We start from the raw sequence: 21,747 nt of genomic DNA on the forward strand, positions 1-21,747 counted from the left end.
TTCATTTAAAAAAATTTACAGATGAGGAAACTGGTATAAATAGAGGTTAAGAAACTTACTTGATATCACACAGTATGGTAGCATATGAGGCAGGATTTGAACTCAGATCTTCCTGACACAAAGCCCATCATTATCCACTACATTTCCCATTCACCTTGGAATACTTAAACCTATGTAGAGAAGATAAATATAGAAATAATCATATAGCAGGAATTTGGATCACCTAAAATGGAATCTCCCATGTGGGTGCCTACATTTGACAGACTAAACATGCACCAAACTCCTGTTACATCTATTTTAGACATTTTGGGTATAGATCTAAACTCTGTTGCATTTATAATACAAAACAAACATATTGAGACATTATGTAAAGTTCAAAGTGTTAGGAAAGATTTTTTCTTATCATTCATGTAATTCATCATTTATATTTTATAGAAAAAATGTTCACAGTAGAGCTTGGCTGGAAACTTTACACTATTTTCATTCATATCACTTCTCCTTTAACCTCAGTTTTCTGCAATTTCTTATTTGGGAAATGAAAATATGTAAGGTAGTTGATAATACAATTTAAAAGAAAAAAAACTATTTCTCAGAGATTAAAGTGGTATAAAAGTCCCAAGAGGTGGTGAATTTCCCATTCTAAGCAGAAGCTGGATGATCACTAATCAGGTATTTTTACAGAAAAAAAAAATCCCGTTATGTGTGGGTTGGACTAAATCACCTCTAAATTCACATATAGCACTCAAAATCTGTTTTTCTGTGAACTGTAAATGAAGAAATTAATCTAATAATTTCCCTGTCAGCCCCGGCCCTAGTTTCCAAACCTCAACACCATATCTTTGGGATTTTCTCAACCTAGAGCTTCCCTCAATGCCTGGGGCTTCTGTCTTAGAGTATCCAAACTATCTTTGTAGACTTCTCAACCCAAAATATCTCTATAAAAAACCCTCCCCCTTTTTCTACTTATGAGTTCCTTCTAGAGCCTCTATTCTTCAACATGACCTATTCAGTTCTTCATTCCTCTCTGGATATGTGTCTGACTTTCAGATTTCAAAACCATGCCTCCACACTGAGTACCATCATCTCCTATCTCCCTTACTTTTCACCTTTCTTTTATGTGTTCTCCCTCCAACCTCCATTAAAAAACAAACTCCTTGAGGGAGGCGATTATCTTTTTCTGCTTATCTGTACCTCTAGTGCTTAGCATAGTGCCTACCACATAGAAAATATTTAATAAATGCTTGTCTCCTTCCTTTTCTCCAAATATTCTGCCAATAAGTACCAGCATTTCAGTTATCCAAGTGTGTAATCTTATTATCTTCTTTCATTCTTTAGTCACCTATTCCCCACTTGCCCCACTATCAAACAAGTTGCAAATTATTGTCAATTCTATCCCTATAAAAGCTCTCCTTATATTTTCTTTGCTTTTTACACAAAATAACATTAAAAAAAACTTTCTTCAGGACCTCACCATTCCTCTGGAATATTATAACTCCCTATTCAGTCTCTTTAATTCTCTTTCCTCCATTCTCAAAAATGGAGTTGCCAAGATAATTTTATTAAGGTCTAGGTCTGACAAAGTAGACAAAGGATTAAGTGTTTATTTAAAAAAATATATATACACACATATGTACGTATACACACATACATATAAACTTATGTATATATAATTTTGTCTATAATAATATATTATGTGATATCATCTGTAATATATTTTATATTATATATAATTTAATATATTTTATTATAACATACTTTAATATATGTATAAACACACATATATATGAATCAAATTTGCTAATTATATATAGAAGTCAACTATGTTAATTATATATATTCACACACACATATATATATATAGGTATATATATGAATCAAAACAAACCTTACAATGGGGTGGAAATAATTTTGTTTTACATTTAATATAATAGTTTAGGGGTTTGAAGGCTACACAAAGTAGTTACAAGGCATGAAGACAAATACATCAGAGAAATGAGGAGATACATGGCTAGCAGAGACATATGACTTATCTTGAGACTTATTCATTTTAAGTCCTGATGCGTACCCCTTTCTTGTTTCATATCCATTAACAGGTTTTCAGGGAGTAGCCTATCAGCCTTTCCATTCCAAGGGTGCAGATGGTGTTTCTTCCTTTTTCTTCACAAGGTAAAGTGATGAACCTCACAAAAGCCTGTCACAAGCATCCTCTCACCTGTCTGCTTCCTTCTGTGCCCCCCCATTTGCACACAGATCATTTGGTGAGCTCTATGCCTTTGACCTCTTGAGGACTCCCCTTTCAAACCCAAATCCAAGAGGAAAGAAATTGCATTTATTATTTTATTCCTACTAGCAAAATCTATCTTAACAAAGGAAGGTCACAGGTATACTGGGTAAAACTTCAAAAAGAAGCTAAAAATGCAAATATCTTTAACTTTTTATGTTTGAAGAGTGATTTTAAATTTCAACTAAGCACTCCTGCTAAGAATAAACATACATGAGCTTGTGGAGTTAAACATAAAAATCAAATAAAAGTCTTCTGTTTGGCATTTAAGCTCTTTACAATCTGGAAGCTGCCTATCTTTCCAGTCTTCTTAATTCTTTACTCCCTTCCATGCAATTTACAATCTATCTACACTGACCTATTTTCTATTCCTTTAACATGATAGCTATCTCCCATCTCTGTTCCTTTGCACTGCCTTTTGCCCCTTTCTGTGTATTTCAGCTGCCATCCAAGACCAGTTTCATGAGGAATAGCTTTTCTGGCATTTTGTGCTGAACACTCAGAGGGTGGCAAAAGGTCCATTGGCTGAGAAAAGTGCTGGTACCTACTTGAGCAAGAGGAAAAGTAATCGAGAGAGAGGGGGGGCAAGAGAGGCAAATTCAGACTTTTCCATGTTTACCAAGAATTCTTCAAGCTTCAGAAATGTGAGGAATAGACCCTCAACAAATCTTAACACTTCTAGGGCTCTTATTCCTAAAAAGACTGATGAAAGCAGACTTCCCTTTAAGATATTTTCCTCTAAAGTATATTTATTCAAATTAATTTTTTCTATTTATGTTTATTCTGGAGGAGGCATTTATTATTATTTTAATCATGTATATATATTTTTTAAAGATGACTAAAATTGTTTTCATTAGTCCTATACTTTTATAGACCTTTGGCATAATGCTTACTTTGCCACTTTTCCCTGCTGGAAAATACCAACCATACAATAAATCCCATTCTTAACCATTAGCCTCCCTGCCCTTACCAAATGGGGAAAAAGAAACAAGCTCTTAAAAACCCATGGAAGGCTGTTCTTCCCCAGGGGATGTGGGCAGAGTGGTTGTACATGAAACTCCCTGCTTTTCTCCAGAGAGCGAGCCCCAGGGTAGAGATGGTGGATCCATGGATTCTGAACTGCTGCTCTACCTCATAGAGCTAACATTTGTGTTGAATTGACTTTTTGAGCAGCCCAAACAAAGTTCTACTGTTAGGGACTGCGTAGGCTGCCATCAACTACAGAGCTATTTTCTCTTCATCCAGGCTACAAAGGTTGGGGGAGGCAGAGCAGAGGAAACCTTTTTTCCCAAGACCTGAATGGAAAAAACTGAACCCTTGTTTTGTTTCAGGCCAAGCTGATATTTCTATTGCCATTTGCCAAATGATTAACTATGCATCTAACAAGAAGTGTGAGGACCCAGAGTGCGTGTGATGGAAAGGTCACCCACAGACTCGTGTGTGTAGATTAGAAGCCAAACTGGAGAAAACAGATGGTGTTTAATTCAGGCGATATTTTGCTGAGAGATGTATGAGCATTTTGCTTCAGTCAGTGACAAAGCATGCAGAGAGGTTTAATTATTATTTCTCTGACATGGCATAAAAGAGCAGAATTTGGAAAAGCTTATAAATTGCACATGGTTTGGAGTAATTATTCACTTATCCAAGGGATTCAGCAGTGATTGGACCATAAAATCATGACCCTCCTGCCCAGTTTGAGACACAATGCCCCTGTTAAATGCACAGTATGAAAGTTTTACAAGAGGCATTCTAACAGCAGCTAGAGGGCTGGCATTGGAGTCAAGGAGCCCCAGGCTCTAATCCTGAATCTATTATACACTAAACATGTGATCTCAAAGACTCATTTAACCTCTTGGTGGACAAGGCAACTGGTTAAGACTCTGAGTTATGGATAATTTAATCATAAGAGTTTTCACACTAAGGAAGGTTTATATTCTAGTAAAGTCCAGAACAATAACAATAATAAAAATGGGAATTTTAAAAATAATCAGTATTTTTAGAACCATGGAAGCCTCTCTAAGTATTTTTAAGGAAATTAAGTTAAACTATTACGACTCATTTTTTATTATTTACCTGGTGACTGCTTATGCTTTCCCTGAACACTTCACACTTCACACTTTCTCAAACTTCTCTGTCTTTGCTCGTGTTGTCCCCTATTTCTGAAAAGCCTTTCAAGTCTAGCTCTTAAAATTCTTTCCTTTTTTAAACATTCTACTTATGAGTTTACTTCTCCTCAATCTTCTGAACACTCCTCAGTTATAGGATAATCTCTCTCTTTTAACTAGAGACTGAGCCTGGAGGAATTTGGGGCTGGGGTAGCAGATGGCAGAAGGAGCAAAAGACATGGAAGCAGAAGAAATCTACAGTGACCAGGTCATGCAGACAACAAATGGTTTCCAGGAGAATTCTAGGTTTCTCTGAACTCAGTCTGGGTAGCAGATAAAAGCTAATGATTCCATTTTCCTTATCCCTGTTTCTGCATCACCAAGGAGAAAATTTATTAGTTTCAAAAAATTATCTTGGGGTGAACTGCTGTGTGGCTCAATGGATTGAGAGCCAGGCCTAGAGATGGGAGGTCCTAGGTTCAAATCTGGCCTCACTAACTTCCTAGCTGTGTGACGCCTGGGCAAGTCACTTGACCCCATTTGCCTAGCCCTTACCACTCCTCTTCAACACAGTATTGGCTCCAAGACAGAAGGTAAAGGATTAAAAAAGTTATCTTGGGTAGGGGAGAGGAACTAGGTGGTTCAGTAGATTAAGAGCCAGTTCTGAGGACGAGAAGTCTTGGGTTCAAATCTTGTCTTATACTTCCTAGCTGTTTGATCCTTTCCAAGTCACTTAAAACCCATTGCCTAGCCCTTACTATTCTTCTTACTTGGAATCAACATACTATACTGAATCTATTTTGTTTTAATTTAAATATTTTCCATGGTTAAATGATTCAATTCCTATTTTTAAAATTTTTTTGTTTTTTTTGGGTGTGTATGTTTGAATATTTTTAAGTTCCTATATACTGATTCTAAGATAGAAGGTAAGAGTCAAAAATTATCTTTGGTTCTTTAAAGGTTGTTTATATTCTTTACTAGTAGTTAAAATAAAGCCATGGTCTTCCACTGCCTTATTGCTCTTTTTGTTTCATTGCCCAAACATATATGAGTAAGAAGAAATAAATATAATGTACACAGTGGAAGAAAAAGAGGACAAAAGAAGGGAGAGACAGACAAAAAGAGAAAGCTGGGGTAAGGAATGGATTTTTTTCAATAGTTGGAACCTATTCCAGGAAAGTGGAAGCTCATAACTGAACAAAAGAGACTTTATCAGTTCATACTTTCATAGTTTCCTAAAAGCAGAAAATAATGTGTATCTGGGTATGTCTTAAATAAGTGAACTTAGTAACCTTTGGTATAAAGTTATGAACCAGCTTGGAGCTAGTATTACTGAGGCAGTCACCTGAGGCACTCTTTGATCATAAAGCCTCCCTTCAGTTGGTTTGAAAAGAAAGCAATTTCCTCTGAGAAACAGAGTCTAGAGAGTTGATTAGAAAGAATATGACACTAGAGGACAACATTTGGGAAAGATGGACACTGCCCCCATAATGGTGAAGAGGCAGAAAGAGGAAGGTCATTAGCTCCTCTTTTTTAGGAACAATGACCAATCATATTAATATCAATATTCATTAGGTGATGCTCTTGGGGAATGTAATAGTCTCTAAAGAAATAAAATTGAAAAATATATACCACAGACATATTCCACTTATAGAAAAGTATTGCTAACTAAAGAAATTTAAGGTAGAATAGTTGACATTTTTACTTATAGTTGAATTATATCATTAATGCTTTGTTACATAAATGAATACAACATTATTGAATTATGTTTTAAATACTTTTACTTATAAAGAATTATGAGGATTTTTCCTAAAAAAAATAAGGATTTTTAAAATGCCAAGAGAATGTTCATTCTTCTTGCCATGAAGGTTGCCTTTTCCCTTTCCCTTTTAAAGTTTGCTCAATTTGTCACTTTGAAGAAGACATTCAATTTATGAAATGTGGGAATAACCTTGAAACCCCATAGCATGAATTCTATTTTTTCCTATTAGAAAAAATATTAGATCATGAGGGAGATGGGATTGGATTTAAATCCCTGTGAAGAAGAATACAAAAGGACCATTAAGAAAAAAGGTCTCATTTTTAATGTGATTTAAGAAAAACAAAAGAAAAGTTTGAAAGTGAAATGTGTAGGATACAGAGCTAGAGTTGAAAGGGAAGTTTAAGATCATCTACAAACTTTCATTTTACAAGTGAAGAAACTGAGTTCTGAAGAGGTAAAAAAGACTTGTCCAGGGTCATACAGATATTAAGTGATAAAAATAGTGTTTTAACTCAGTTTCTTCTGACTCCAAATCTAGCATAATTTCCACTATGCTATTACGCACTTTTAAAATAACATCTAACTAGTAAATAGATGCTAGGCAGGCTTTTCCATAGCAAAGTGCTTTTTTTTTTTTTTTTTTTTTGGAAAATACTGATGATCTGAGAAGCAAAGATATCCTCACTTATGATTATCTACATTAACATTTTTACTTTCTGGGCATTTGGGGGATCCTGGACCTTCACTATTAATATATTATTACCCAGTTTTCTGCAATCCAAAATGAAATAATTCTTCTGGCTCATGAAGGGCTTGTTGAGCACCAGGCTCTTGGCCACCATCTTGCTAGCACTGGAGTGAAGTTTGGACTGGAATCACAGCTATAGGAGAGCCTTTGCTTTAGTCGCTGAATCTACAAACACTGTGGAGGTCTCATGTAGACTGTGACAGCTGGTCAGTAGAAGACCTATAACGTTGACTTTAAAAGAGCTGTCCACAATGTAGTAATGACCACCATGATGAATGGGGATGAGGTTACTGCTGGACACCACTGCATTAAAGGTTGCCAGGTAGCCATTTAGAGCACTCCTGACAATCTGTTTTTACCTTGGAAGGGCCATTGATGTTGATAAACAAGGCTTCAATTCTAGCATTGCTGGTATTGACAATGAACTTAGCTGGTCTATCTGTGAGCCTACCTAATATGGCATACATCCAGTTATAGATTTTTTCTTGGATGGAACTATAATGTCACCATCAGTGGTACTTTCTTCATTAGTGCAGATCCTCACCCTTCTCCATCATGTTATCCTGTGAAATCCTTAATTGTATCTTTCCTTATATTGTCAACATAATATCCATCCAATGTATCTCTTTATTCTTTAAAAATTTAACATTTGGGCTCAGTTCATGGTCCATCTATAGTGCCTTTCTTGGTTAGACCAATTGATAGCCTGTCAGAATCCTTTAAAATAACCCAAAGCTTCTCCTTACAACAAAGGTCCATCATTTTAAATCAATATTCATTAGGTGATGATCTTATGGAATATAACAGTCTCTAGAGAAATAGTAAGCCATGTACAGGGTAATAGAGATTCGAGTAGAATGTATGAGTAGGCTGTGAAAAATTACTGGTAAAGAACTACTCAGCAGAAGAGGCATAAAATATTTAAAATATTCATGATGATTTCTGGTAAAAGATGTTTTCATGAAAGGTTGTTTTTAAGACTATTTCCCCTAGGAAATTCCTCAATAAGAGGAAACATGGAAATAAACTACTCTCCCCAAAAAAACTATCATTATAGAAGATATTAATAGCATCTAGAACAAAAAGGAGACAAGAACAGATACCTGATCCAAGATTGTAAGGAAAGTAGAACTTGGTCATAGCACAGACACAAGAATAACCTCCTGAGCCAAGAGAGGGGAAAAGGTAGAACTTTGTCATAGCACAAAGTTATAAACTAGAAACTGAAGCAGGAGATAAGAGTAAACAGAAGAAATCATCTAATGAAATGAAGAAATTCTATGGGTTAATAAGTCAAGAAATAAACCCAAGAGAAGGGGGTAATAATACATAAAACTTAGGAATTTTATTTAAGAATAGCAGTACTCCCTGAAAAACATTATCAAGCAGATTTTTAAGAGAATGTATTTCATGCAATCATAAAAGAAAACTGCACAAATCTATTAGACCTAGCAAGCAAAGTTGAATATACTCATTATCTTCTGTAAAGAACCATAACTGAAAACATATGCGAATGACATAGCCAGATTCTAGAGTTCCCAGATTAAAGAAAAAATATTACAAGTATATAGAAAGAACTTACATCCCAAGGCGTCACAGTCAATGCATTGCAAGACTATATAAACTATGTAAACTCTGAAGCTGAATATGTAAGTTAAAAAAAAACCCAATTCAATAAAGATATAAGATGGAATGATACAATATATGAATAGATAATTTAAGAATCACTTTACTCCTTGGAAAATATTGTAAAATCAAAGGTTCTAGATAATATATTTGATGAAATTATAAGAGAAAATTGTCCAAATCTTTTGGAATCAGCCAATTTATACAAAACCAAAATCATTGGTAGCCTTTTGTAAAAAACCATAAACTGAAAACACATGAAAAAGACTTAGCCAGACTCTAGAATTCCCATATTAAATAAAATTTTATCTATGTCTTTATCTGTATGTGTATGTGTATATGTATGTGTATTTATAATATGACTCTTGCTTTACATATATATGGAAAAATTGATAGGTAGATAGATTTAACAAATATCCAGAAAGAAAGAAATCATATGTCAAGGGCTGTACAAGATTACATAATGTGACTATATAAAGCAGAGCAATTTCAAATTACAATATTGTAAAAGGAAAAGACCATTTATTCTATCTAAAAATAGTATACCCTGCAAAACTGACTATATAAATAAGCACAAGGAGGGGAAAGAAGACCTTTAACAGAATGGAGGATTTCAACCTTTCTGAAAAAAAAAGTCAAGAATTGAGTAGATTCTCTGAAATGCTAAAACAGAAGAAAAGAGAAACTTAGGAATATATTCTTTTTGAGCAGTTTAAAACAATTAAATAATGCTAAAGGTGTTTATGTTCTAAAAACAAAAAAAAAAGAAAATTATCTTCCTAGAATCTCAATTTTGAAGGCTATAGGGATTAAATATAGCCAATTATAAAACCTTGATGTGGTTTTATTCTGTTTTGAAGAGCTTGAGGGAGGCCAGAAAAAGAAAATACTCTTGAAATGAAATAAGAAAACAGGTTAGCATTCTTACATTTAATAGTTGGGATATAATCGAAGAGTTTACAAACATGGAGAAGAAAAGAGTGAGCATCTCATGAATCTCATTTTTATCTGAACAAGTCAAAGGAGTTTGTTGTAGATCATACAGTTTGTTGTAGAAATACTTTACATTAACAACAGAATATTAAAAAATTAAAACAAGACAAGATAGACAGAGAGGGTGAGAGATACATAGTATGTCTGGAATGATTATATGCCTGTAACTCAGATAGATAGATAGATAGATATGAGAGAAAGAAAGAGAGAGAGAGAGAGAGAGATGTGAAATAGATATCATTATACTATATCACAGCATTTGTATAACTCTGCCTCTTTTTCTCTCTGTCTCTCTCCAGATATGTGTGTATATATTATCTATCCATATACATACATACATACATACATACATACATACATACATACATACATATATCACAAAAGTCATCTGAAAGAATAAAAGGATCAAGAGACTCAAGGGCAATCTTTTTTTTTTAATTAATAAAAGGACCTAAAAGGACCTTTATATTATATTATATACCAAAATAATAATCATTAAAACTATTTGGTATATAGTAGTATTACTAGAAATGTATAATTCTAAACAATTACATAAATATATATAGAAATAAATAGACATATTACACACATATATACAACTCCCCTTCTCAAATAACTTTGATTTTTCCCTATTACCTGAGAATAAAATATCCCAATCTAAATAACAAGCCCTATAACTCAAAGTATGTCCCTTGTATAAAGTGAGACACAACTACTTTACATATATCTATGAAATATGATATGTTAGTTTGCAATTATTCTAAGAAAAAATAACTAAAACTTATTTTAAAAGAAAAGAAAGAATTGGCATATGACTCAGAAATTACTCAAAATGTCTTTAGGCTTATGTACTTTGATAAACCGAATTCTAATTTGAATATTTGTACACAACTGTACATTTTATTTCCCAAATATTTTGTATATTAGCCAAAGGTTTGTTATTTAATCTTTATGAAACATATAAGAATTTTTACTGTGTTGAAGCTCTTAGATTTCTTCAAGTCTTTGATTACCTATCTATCTGTAGATCAATTTAAGCACTAGTAGTTTTTACATAGATGGATCCCAAACCCGGACTTCATCTCTGCTTTTTGAAAATTCTACTTATCTTACAAAGCTCAGTTCAGATGTGGCCACCTCCATAAAAACATCCCTGACCTTTTCTTTTCTCTAATTTATATAGTTCCTCGTGCCTCTCAATTTTATATTTCAATCTACACAATAACTATTGGATAGTCACTAAATTTTGTTACTTTTCTAAATTTTTTTTTTGCTATACTGTAGCCTCCATCAGGGAAAAGATCATGCCTCAAAGAATTTGTGTCTCCCCAAGCATCTAAGACAACTTGTGTTCTACCCCACAGATGATTGTGGAGTAAATGAATGAATGAAATTGTTACCACTCTTTGGGATTTAAAAGAGTGAAAAAGAGACCAAAGACAAAACATTTAGAAAAATATGGAAATTGACTTACAATTTCTATGTCCGACATTCTGGTGGCAAAATTCTGCATACCCATATGTGACTGATGATGTGTTATTTTGCTTACAGCAAAATTCTCTCAGTGTGCTTTGTAGTATTTCATGATAACTATACAAAAGCCATATGGCTAGAAAAGTCTTGAATATAGAACAATAAGACAGATAACTTTGCATTAACTCTCTTCAAATTTTCTATTAATTTTAATAGAACTAAGATCCAGATCAAATAGAAATTTAGTTGATAAATTGAAGACATTTATCAGAGAAACACAGAAACATATTCTTTTCCTAATCAATATCCATCAAAACATAATGAAAATGACAGCATCCATTCAAAGAAAATATCCCGCAACAAATAATGAAGGATGAATGGGAAAATACATACACATACAATACACACATGTGCCCATACATAGTACATGCATGTGTCTTTACTTACACACATGTTCTTGTTTAGTACGACTCTTCATGACACCATTGATTATACTGTTCATGGGATTTTCTTGGCAAAGATACTGAAGTGGTTTGCCATTTTCTTCTACAGGGGATTAAAGTAAACAGTGGATTTCCAAGGATCATACAATTATTGTGTCTGAGGCCAAATTTGAACTCAGTTCTTCCTGACTCCACTCAAAGTACCCTATCTACTGAGCTACCTAACTGTCTCCTAGACAAAGAGATGATGAGTAACTTGCCTGAGATCACATACCTAGCAAGTATCTAAGGCTGGATTTTAACTCAGGTCTTCTCAACTCCAGGTCCAACACCCTATCCACTGAGGCATCTTGTGCCCCTATAAATATACATGCGTGTATATATTTGTGTTTGTATATGTGCATGAGTGTTTAAGAAAACCTAGAGTCACATAGCATGCATAATATAACATCAAAGACACTCAAATATTGGAATATGATGCACAATTATCTTCATTGTCTCACAGTGTCTAGGCAAAAGTCTCCCTTTTCTTGATACTTTTCTAAACTTGGTGATTTAAAATCTCGGATATCTGAATATCTCACCTGCCATGATTTTCTCATCTCCTTACATCTCAGTCCTATTACCTCTTCATTACAGCACTTAGTATGCCTCCAGTCATGCTCTTTGGAACCATTTCATCATCAATACATTTCTCTTTTTTTTTCTAGCTCTTCCTCTCCTGCTTCTTCCTTCTTTGAGAACTCATGCAGCACTAGATCAAGAAGATAATTACATTCCTGGACATCCCTTTCAGTACTGGTTACATCTTTTTTATTGACATATCAGTCAATGAAATTAACTAATTTACTTTTTTTTTAATTGACATATTAGTACTAGAGGAAAGTTGGAATATTTTAAGTCCTGCATTCCCATTTCTAGACTTTTCTGATAACCAGCTTTGGGGCACAGTTGACAGAGTACTGGTCCTGGAGTCGGGAAGATCGAGTTCAAATTCAGCCTCACACACTTGGGCAAGAGACTTCTGTCTCCCTCAGTCTCCTTGTCTGCAAAATGTGGAGAGTAACAGTCCCCAGCCCCCAGGGGTTTTGTAAAAAATCAAAAAAGATAACATATGTAAAGTATTTAGCATAGTTCACTTGGCTCATAATAGGCATTTAATGAATGCTGATCACTGTCCTCCTTTCCTTTTTATAGCCAAGATTTAGCAATTTATTCTACTTTGAGATTCATTCTATCCAAATGTATCACCCAAGCCTAACCCTGGTGGCAATTATCTATTTATCCTAAAGCATTCTATTCTCAAGGAGTTAAGTTACTGGTTCATAGTCTTTCTCCCCATTGCAACTTCTGCCTTTCTACTAGGGAAATTCCACACCTAGTTAATATACCTTCAAATACCCATGTCTGAAATGTACTCAGTCTCTTTAATGCCATGATCTGGAACAGTGTCCCAAGAATTTTGAATAATATTTCATTCCATTTCAACTATACACATAGATAATTGACAAAACTGATTTCAACAACCCAAGTTTTCCACTACTTTGAGTAAGAATTCTGAATTTCGTTTATGATAATGACCTACTATCATTCTAACTCTCCTTAACTCCTAATACTCTTAAACCAATTCTTAATTCCCCCAGTGTATTTGAGTCTTTCCACAGTTCAGTATTCACCCAGTAGATCATCATCCCTATTCTTGCTTCCTTTTCCTCCCATTACAATTTGTATTCCACAGTTAACCAGCTCAACTTTCTCTACTCTGAAATTCTTTGTTCCCTTTTCATTTAGTCACTTGCATCTTCACAAATTCCAACCATTGAACTCTTATGTTCCTACTTACATGATGTTGAGCAGTGCTTGAGGAAGTCACATTACTGAGTTACTTAAATTCACTACAAATGTATTTTATCTGCATTCAATCAGGCCACCATAACTGGAGGTTTAGCTCTACTTTCTCAATTGATTTTCTGTTGTGCTCACACAGCATCTTTTCAAAGCCTCTCTTCAGTTCACCTGTTGAACTCTGCCTTTCCAACCTTCTCAACTCCATAAGTATAATAGCTAGTAAATATTTGAGATCATATTTAAAATCAGGATTTCCTGACTCCAGCTACCTGCCTCAAGATGAGTATCTCATTTGATTCTTCAGTGATAAAAATCAATGTCATTTGTCTTGAGCTCCCTTTTGCCCCATTTCTCTACATTTGAAAATTTATTAATATCATCCTCCCATTATCTTCTCTTTCCCTTTAGATTCTGATAAAATGTTAGTCCTTCTCCTTTCCCTTTTACATGAAAATTTATATCCTACCCCTCTCTCTCATTTTCTTCAGCCTGGCTCCATTATCCACCCCCCCCACCGTGCTTGAGCTTCAATTTTCTTCCAAATCATTGATCCATTCCCCTCTTCCTAATCATTCCCCTATTCCTAAAAACCCCTTCTTGATCCCATCTTGAGTATTCACAAACACATTTTTCTTCAGATGTCTATACACAATTGTCATTTGTCTCTCCTCCCTTATATATTTAAACTCTTGTAAAAAATCATTTATTCTCATTGCCACCACCTCATCTCCTCTTACCCACTACTTCACACTTTGTAATCTAACTTCTAAGTATATCTCTCAATTAAATAAACATTTACAAAGTTAATAGTGAGTTTTAAAAAAAAATCTAAACTTAACCAAAACAGCAAGCACAGGCAGCAAGCTAACAGAATTTTTCCTACATTGCCCTCCAAACTATATTAAAATAATACTTCAAATAAAATTTTGAATCAATACATAATATCAATTCTAAGATGGAACGTAAGAATTTTTTAAGCAACATAAAGAAATATGAAAACAGGTCTCTATTTTGAAAGTTGTTGGGAAAGATTACAAATAAGTAGTTGATGGTTAAATAGACATTTTAGTTAACTAGTATGTATTAAGTTTATATTGAGTTTAAGCAGTGTTCTAAGGTTTGGGTATACCAATAGAGGTAATAATAATGATAATCCCTTCTCTAGCAATTCAGAGGCTAATTTCACATTTTTTCATGCTTTTCCTTCCCCCAAAATTCATCTCTTTCTGTCCTGACCATTGTACCATACTGAAAATTCAGATTTGAAATTTAAGTTACCTTCTCTCTCACTTTCTCCCAATCTTTTGTTGTATATTCCTATCAGTTTTTCATTCTATTGAATCTGATACCTCTTTTCCAGTCCCACTGCAATCACCCAGACTCAGGCCCTCAATCATCATATAATTCCCTTTAATTATTCTTCACCAATTTATTCTCTCTGTAGTTTACCATTCACAACTGTACCTGAGAAAACCTAATTATTGACTAAAAAGGAATTCATAGATATCTAGTCCAGTTTTCTCAGTCAGACTCCAATACACATTTCCAGACTCATTTCTCACTTCTATACTTCAAAGACAGTGTTTCAGTTAAACTGAACTATGTTCTCTCTTCCATCGTCTTCTGTCTCCATTGTCTATGCCCAGACACAAAATGGATTCTCTTCCTTCTCTGTCATCCTCTCTAGTTGTAAATACTTTATTTCCTTCAAATCTCTACTCAAATGTTATCTCTTCAATGAAGCCAGATAAGAACCTGACAACCCTCCTCCTCTCCAACTAAGTGAACATGATTTCGCAGTCCTCATATTCTCATGGCACTTTGCCTGGACCTCTCTTTTACAATGAAATTGTTATTTTGTAGATGTGATTTCCTCCACTATTCCTGACACCCTAAGCTCTTTGTCAGCAGGATCTGTGACATATTGATCCTAGTATCCACAGTACCTAATCTACTACCTTCCATGTAAAAGGTGTCTAGTAATTATATCTAAAATTTATCTCCTTTATGGTGAGAATGAGAAGACTAGTAATGTTTTACAAAGTTATCTTAAAAAATGAAATATTCAAATTCTTCTTAGTAGTTTTCTTTTTAGGCTTTTAATTATGATTCTGTGAGATCATATTATTTAAGAGCTAATCTATTTCTTGAGAATATGAATAGAAATATTTTAAATGAGTGATGAACTCTTGTCATTCAGTCAATAAACATTTATTAAATACCTATTTTGTGATAGACATGTTATTAAGAACTGGGGATACAAAAACAGATGTTGGCACTTATACTTGAGACATCAATGAATTTATTTCATCATCTATGTGAGTACTCTCTACCAGCACAGATTGCAGCTCATCCATAACTTTTCATTTTGTACAATTTTTATCTATGCCTTACCATATACTACCATGAAGGATCAGATGACCACAATTTTAGAGTTGCAAGGGATTTCATAGATATTTAGTCAATTTGCCTTAGTTAACAAGTGAGGAAAGTGAGACCGATAGAGATTCAATGGCTTGTCCAGGATCAGAAAGCTATTTAGCATCAAAAGCAAGATTTGAATCTGTGCCCTCTGACTCCAGAACGAATGCCCTTTCCATGAAGATGCCATCTAGGTTTTCTAATGTTTTATTGAGAAATCTCCAATATTTAAGTTATCCATCTGTTATGCCGTGTTCTTGCTATATAGCTCATAATTTTAAATTAGTCTTGTCAATTAAGATAAACTAGTATTCCCCATTCTATTCTGCAAGTCATTTTTTAAAAACTTCATTTGGTATGTATACATGGTCCATGACTACAATCTACAGATCACTCCAATTATATTGCATAGTAGCAAAATATTGAGTCTCTTATTGTCATATTATTAGAAATAATACTATTAATATTTTCATGTGTGTATCTTTAAAGGATAAACTAAAAGCTGACTATTTTCTCTTTTGCAATATTTTCCCCACAATTTGTCCTCATGAATTTGTCACAGGGGAATGGGAATTGCCACTTATATAAATTCACAATATACACCCCCTCACTGCTTCAAAGAACTTATTAAAATTGACAACATGATCACTAAGCATATAAATTTCAGCTAAATGCTGCCATACATTGGTTCCATAAATGGAGTTTTCTTCAAACACATTATGCACCATAATATACGATTTTCCCAGTATCAGATATTCCTCTTGTCTTCTAAATACACTACATAAGAACATGCATAAATACTATAATTCAGATTATGGGATCCAGTGGGTCTCAAGTTTTTCTAAACTTCTAAAACTGTCACAAGCTCTGTGTTTTCAAATATATGAGTATAACAATTATGAACATAAATAGGCTGAGGTACAAGAAAGTAACAGGAACCCAAAGGAAATTTTTAGAATTAGAAGTTGACAACTTTGGCAAAAGCATTCCATCTACTTTCCTGATGAATTCAAATATGTAATGGTTTATGAGAATAATCATGAACCTATTCCTCCAGTCTCCTGTTCTTGGCCCAGCTAGGACAAATTCATGGAACATATATAGGGATTCACTTACACACTAGTCCCTCCCATTGATTCCCTTCTTAAAGTGTATCCAGTCCAGAGTTAATTTGTTGGTCCTTGTTCTCTTCTTCACTAAGAGATAGGAGAGGGAGTTCTGTGTTGAAATGCCTGGTGTCTGAGTGGAGAAATCTGCCCACTGAATAGGATTAAAAAGAGAAATAACTTCTGCTCCATTATCTCTTTCTCATTTTGAAATATGGTAATATTCAATCATTTCTCCTTCAAATTTCCAGTTAATCAAGGATTACTTTTTTCTCCTCCATCCCTTCCTAGTGGCTACACACATACATAAATAAAAATAATGGCATGCTTTCTTCTGAGAGAGTCTGAGAATGGATGAGGTCATTATTTCTGATCTCTTTGAGATAGCTCTATACATTTTCAAGTCCTTGTTCATGCTATTGTCACTAAAAATACTTCCTTCACATCCTAATGGACATGGAATATACTTTGATTAAATAGCAGGAGAGAAGTCTGAGTCTTAGCCTCTGACACACAAGATGTCAAATGTTCCTGTGTTTTATGCAATAGCAAAGAGTCTTGTTTTGAAACTACTGGATGAAATTAAAAACCTGAAGACTAAAAAGCAAACTTCCATTACTATGTTTACATTTTCATTCTCAACTAGCAAGCTGACAATAAATAATCAGTCACCTTTTTTAGACTCTCCACAATGAAGCAGATTTACTTTGTGAATCCATGAGATAATTTTCCTTCTATCCCCTAATAACAGTCCATATTTCTTTGCGTAGATATTTTGGAGGATTCTACTACTAAGCATTAGAGTTGCCCAGGCAACTGTTTGGGGAAGACATTTTCCTACTTTTGGGTATCTAGACAATAGATTGTATTTAACATTCTATGTATCTCGGGACTTTGGGAATTCATTTAATTTTTAATTCTAAGTGAGGAAATTCCTGAACTTCCTAGTTATTTGAAATGAGCCCTTCTACATTCTGACCTTGGTCCAAGGAGGAAAACTTGTATTGGTCTATTTCCTCTCTTGGGAAAGAGGAAAAAATTCCTGGTCTCCTCTAAGTTCCTGCCAGCCCCACATAAGAAAGCATAAAGTAGCAAAGAGTCAATAGATATTCATTATCCTACTTTTAGAGATCTTAAAGGTAGCAGAGGTCATGTTGCATGAATTATACAAGGATCTATTTCAAGACAATCACATCTGCTGAATCAACGCTAAAGACCTAAGTTGGGATAAGAAAGAAATCTTCTACACAAGATTTAGTTGGACTTTCTGTTGAACAAGTAGCTATTGGTTCAAACTTAAGCAGACAAGGAAATACAAAACAAAATTTTAGTATCAAAGTGGAATGATTTTAGAGGCAATTTGCTTGAGAAGATAGGAGAGGATGGAATGAAAGATTAGAAAGGTTATTATCAACAAGAAGGAAGGTTACCATCCCTCAGATTCTGGAGTGAAAGAGTTGCAGGAAAATATCATAGAGAGGGTTGTAAGATGAGGAGGTGAGTAAAACAACAACCTCAGGTTGAAAGGCTTTAATTTTTCAACAGAATATGAATTGAGATCCTCAGAAGGGAGAAGGTACCATGGGCGGCTTGAAGAAAAAAGGTAAGGTCTGAAGCCACCACTGTGGACAGTGATACAGTCAGTAAGGATGAGGAAAAGGATTACTTTGGTTCTGTGAGGGAGTCAGTGGAAATTGTATTAAAAAATTGGAAAGGATCCAATCAGGCAATTTGAATGACTTTCACTAGTTCCATTCAGCAGCATATGAGTAGAAATAGCAGAGATGTATGCCAGTAGTTATTCAGGGTCAGGATTTGGAATGTCATGAGAGAAAAGGATAAGAGAATAAGAAATGTGAAAATAAATTATAGTGTAGAGTTGAACTGCTTCACTAAAGAATTAAGATTGGAAAGGCAAGAGAGTATAGCCAGATCCAGGGAAAGTAGTAAGTGGTCAAAGTACTGGGGGTTACAGTGAGAAAAAAGGAGGGGTTTAGAAGTAATGTAATTATATTGGGATAAGGCAATTTCAGAGCTCTGTTGCAACTCTATTTAAATGTAACTGAGGTAGAATGGAGGAAGGTCATTAGAGCTGTGTCAAATTGGGGTATTTTGGGTTTTGATTCCCTAGTGGCTCACACAGTGCCTTGTACTTGGTTTATACATTTTTGCTGAATGAATTGAAATGAATCAATGGGTTTAAATTATATTGGAAGTATGATAAACAGTGGGCCTTGCAAGGCACTTTAATTAGCACTGGATTAATAAAATAGTGATGGGGTTAGTGGAGAAAGAAGATAGGAAGTCTTATTTCCCATTGCTTCTCTTCTATGCTGAGAAATCTATAAGTTACAAGAGTTTCTGCCTCCTTATATAGTAGTTCTAGATACCTTGAAAATTGCAGATCCAGTTCTGAATCCCAGGTGCTCTGCCAATGAACAGTAATGCGAATGTCAATGTGAAAGAATAAAGTCTAAGTAATAGTGGAAGGGCATATAATTAGGCAGCTGTAAAGGATGCTAGCATGACAACTCGGGCTTTTTGAGTCTTTTATTCTTCCTAACTTCGTGTGAAGGATCAAAAGACCACTGGGAATTAGAAGTTCATGAATGTTAACCTCTCTTTGAAGTGTGACAAGATGTGTAGGTCAAAAGAAACATTGTTCATTTTCTCTGTCTGACATGGGGCAAGGATTCTTGTCTCTAAAATTGTTTCAGATTGGCTCTTGTGTTTTCTTAGGTTTAGAGCCACATTTTCAATGGCCAAGGGGATCCTGTGTCACCAACTTGCTGTCTGACTGAAATGACAATCTGATTCATCCAGAAGTGTGTCAATAAAGCATAAAGAGCAGAGAGATGAAAGACAGAGACAGTTAGATAACACAGAGGGGCAGAGAGACAGAGACAAGAGAGATAAAAATGGGGACGGGGGAGGCAGGCAGTTTGATGTAGTGAATCGAGAGGTAGATTTGGACCCAAGAAAACCTGAGTTGTTCAAATATAGCTCCTCAGATTTTTATTGACTGTGTGATGTGGCAGGTCATTTAACCTCTCAGTCTCTCTCCTAATCTGTAAAATGAAGGCCACATTTACCTTAAACATTCATTATAGTTCCAAATCTATGAACTAAAAAAAAATAGAGAGAGGCACTGAGACACAGACAGACAGAGAAAAACAGAAAGAGAACCAAAAGACAACGAGATAGAAAATAGAAAAAAAGGAAACATTGAATGAAGAGGCAGAGACAGCTATATGTTAGATAGTGAGAGAAGGGAGAGAAAGGAGGAAGAAAAAACAATAAGAAAGATTCTATTTAACTTTTTCAATCTAGAAAAGTTTGCTGTTAAATTGTTTCCTGCTTCTTAACTGACCTCTTCTAATTTAGAATCTCTTGTCTTGTTCAAGGTGATTTAACCTCCAAACTGTTAGATATCATATTTGTAATCCCTGTCTCTAAGCCCAATGGTATGGGGCAGGATCTTCATCTCAAACAAAAAGGAGAGAGTCCCATACCAATGATCTTTGGGATAAGGAATTACATGTTAAAAACAGGAACTAGAACCAAGCAGAATATCTAATCTAAAATGATCAGGCTAAAAGAAATTCAAATATTACATCACACATTTTGAGTTTTAGTCTACCTGACAGTGGTACCATCTGGAGCAAAACCTTGCCAAAATCTTTCATAACCAATATGAGGGTGATGAGGCTGATTCAGAGGTCTGATTGCATAGCTGAGAAATAGAGAAGAGAACACTCCTGGTTTCACAATGATTCAGATGCAGCACCCCCCTCTAAGTATGAGGTTTTTATAGTAAGTTAACTGTGGTGCCAGACTCTCTTGAGTAGCAATAAAAAAGAGGTGGTTTGGTTATGAGGTGGTCAAGAAACATGAGATAGACTTATGTGATTTTAGAAACTTTAGTAACCAAAATTCATATTTTTATAGAAGAGTAGATATAACTCAATTGGAGAAGGAAATGGCAAACCACTTTGATATCTTGGCCAAGAAGAATTCAAGAACTAATCTTACTCAGACAATTAAAATGCCTTTTCCAAAGTCACTGTAATTACTGTGTCAATATTCAGTCTAGGATACAGTTCTCTACTCTCATCTAATATATTCTCTCTTCAATTCCTTTCATATTTTGTTTAAAAATATCTGCTATACTTTAAAATTATGACAACAAAAGTAATAATTCAAAAGAATAGGACGTTTTGGGATATCCTAATGTCCATCTTGCTGTGTCTTCCCTTCTCTTATTGCATAGAGCAGTGGGACTGAATAAGAGGTGGATGGTTAAGACCAAGAGCGAAATGACAGTTGGAAATGATGAGAGATAGCGCCACAGTCAAGGAAATTGGACTCAAAAAGATGGATGGAAGGGAGGATGGAAAAACAAACTAGCTGGTTAGAACCCAAGTACCCCTTAGCACAATACATATAAAAAAACCTCACTTTACAAATGGAAAATTGAATGGAAACTCTCAAAATCAGAGAAAGGGTGTTGCAGAAGAGGACAGATGATAAAAGGAATAAGGAATTTCCTTTCATGTTTAGAATGACTTTGTCTATATTCTGTACATCAAGAAGAAATTGGTTGTCTCTAGAAATGTCAGAGCATTGAGTGGAAAATCCCCTTAATATATAATATATATGCATATATATATATATATATGTATCATACAAGTATTCTAGTCTTCCCTAGTTCCCAAGTCCATGTCCTTTGTTACAAAGATGGCACTAGGTCTTGAATTTTTAAGCCTTCATCCAAAATATGAGTTGGTCATTGGTTGCAATCTATGTCTATTCTCCACTGATCATGCTCAAAAGAACTAGCCAAAGGAGAAAAGGAAACTGAACTATACATTTCCTAGACTGTCAGGGTAGAGAACAGTCTTTTCATTGTTCTGAAAACTATGTGGAATTTAGAGATGATAA

The sequence above is a fragment of the Gracilinanus agilis genome, chromosome 5 (assembly GCF_016433145.1).
Source record: "Gracilinanus agilis isolate LMUSP501 chromosome 5, AgileGrace, whole genome shotgun sequence".
Taxonomy (NCBI): domain Eukaryota; kingdom Metazoa; phylum Chordata; class Mammalia; order Didelphimorphia; family Didelphidae; genus Gracilinanus; species Gracilinanus agilis.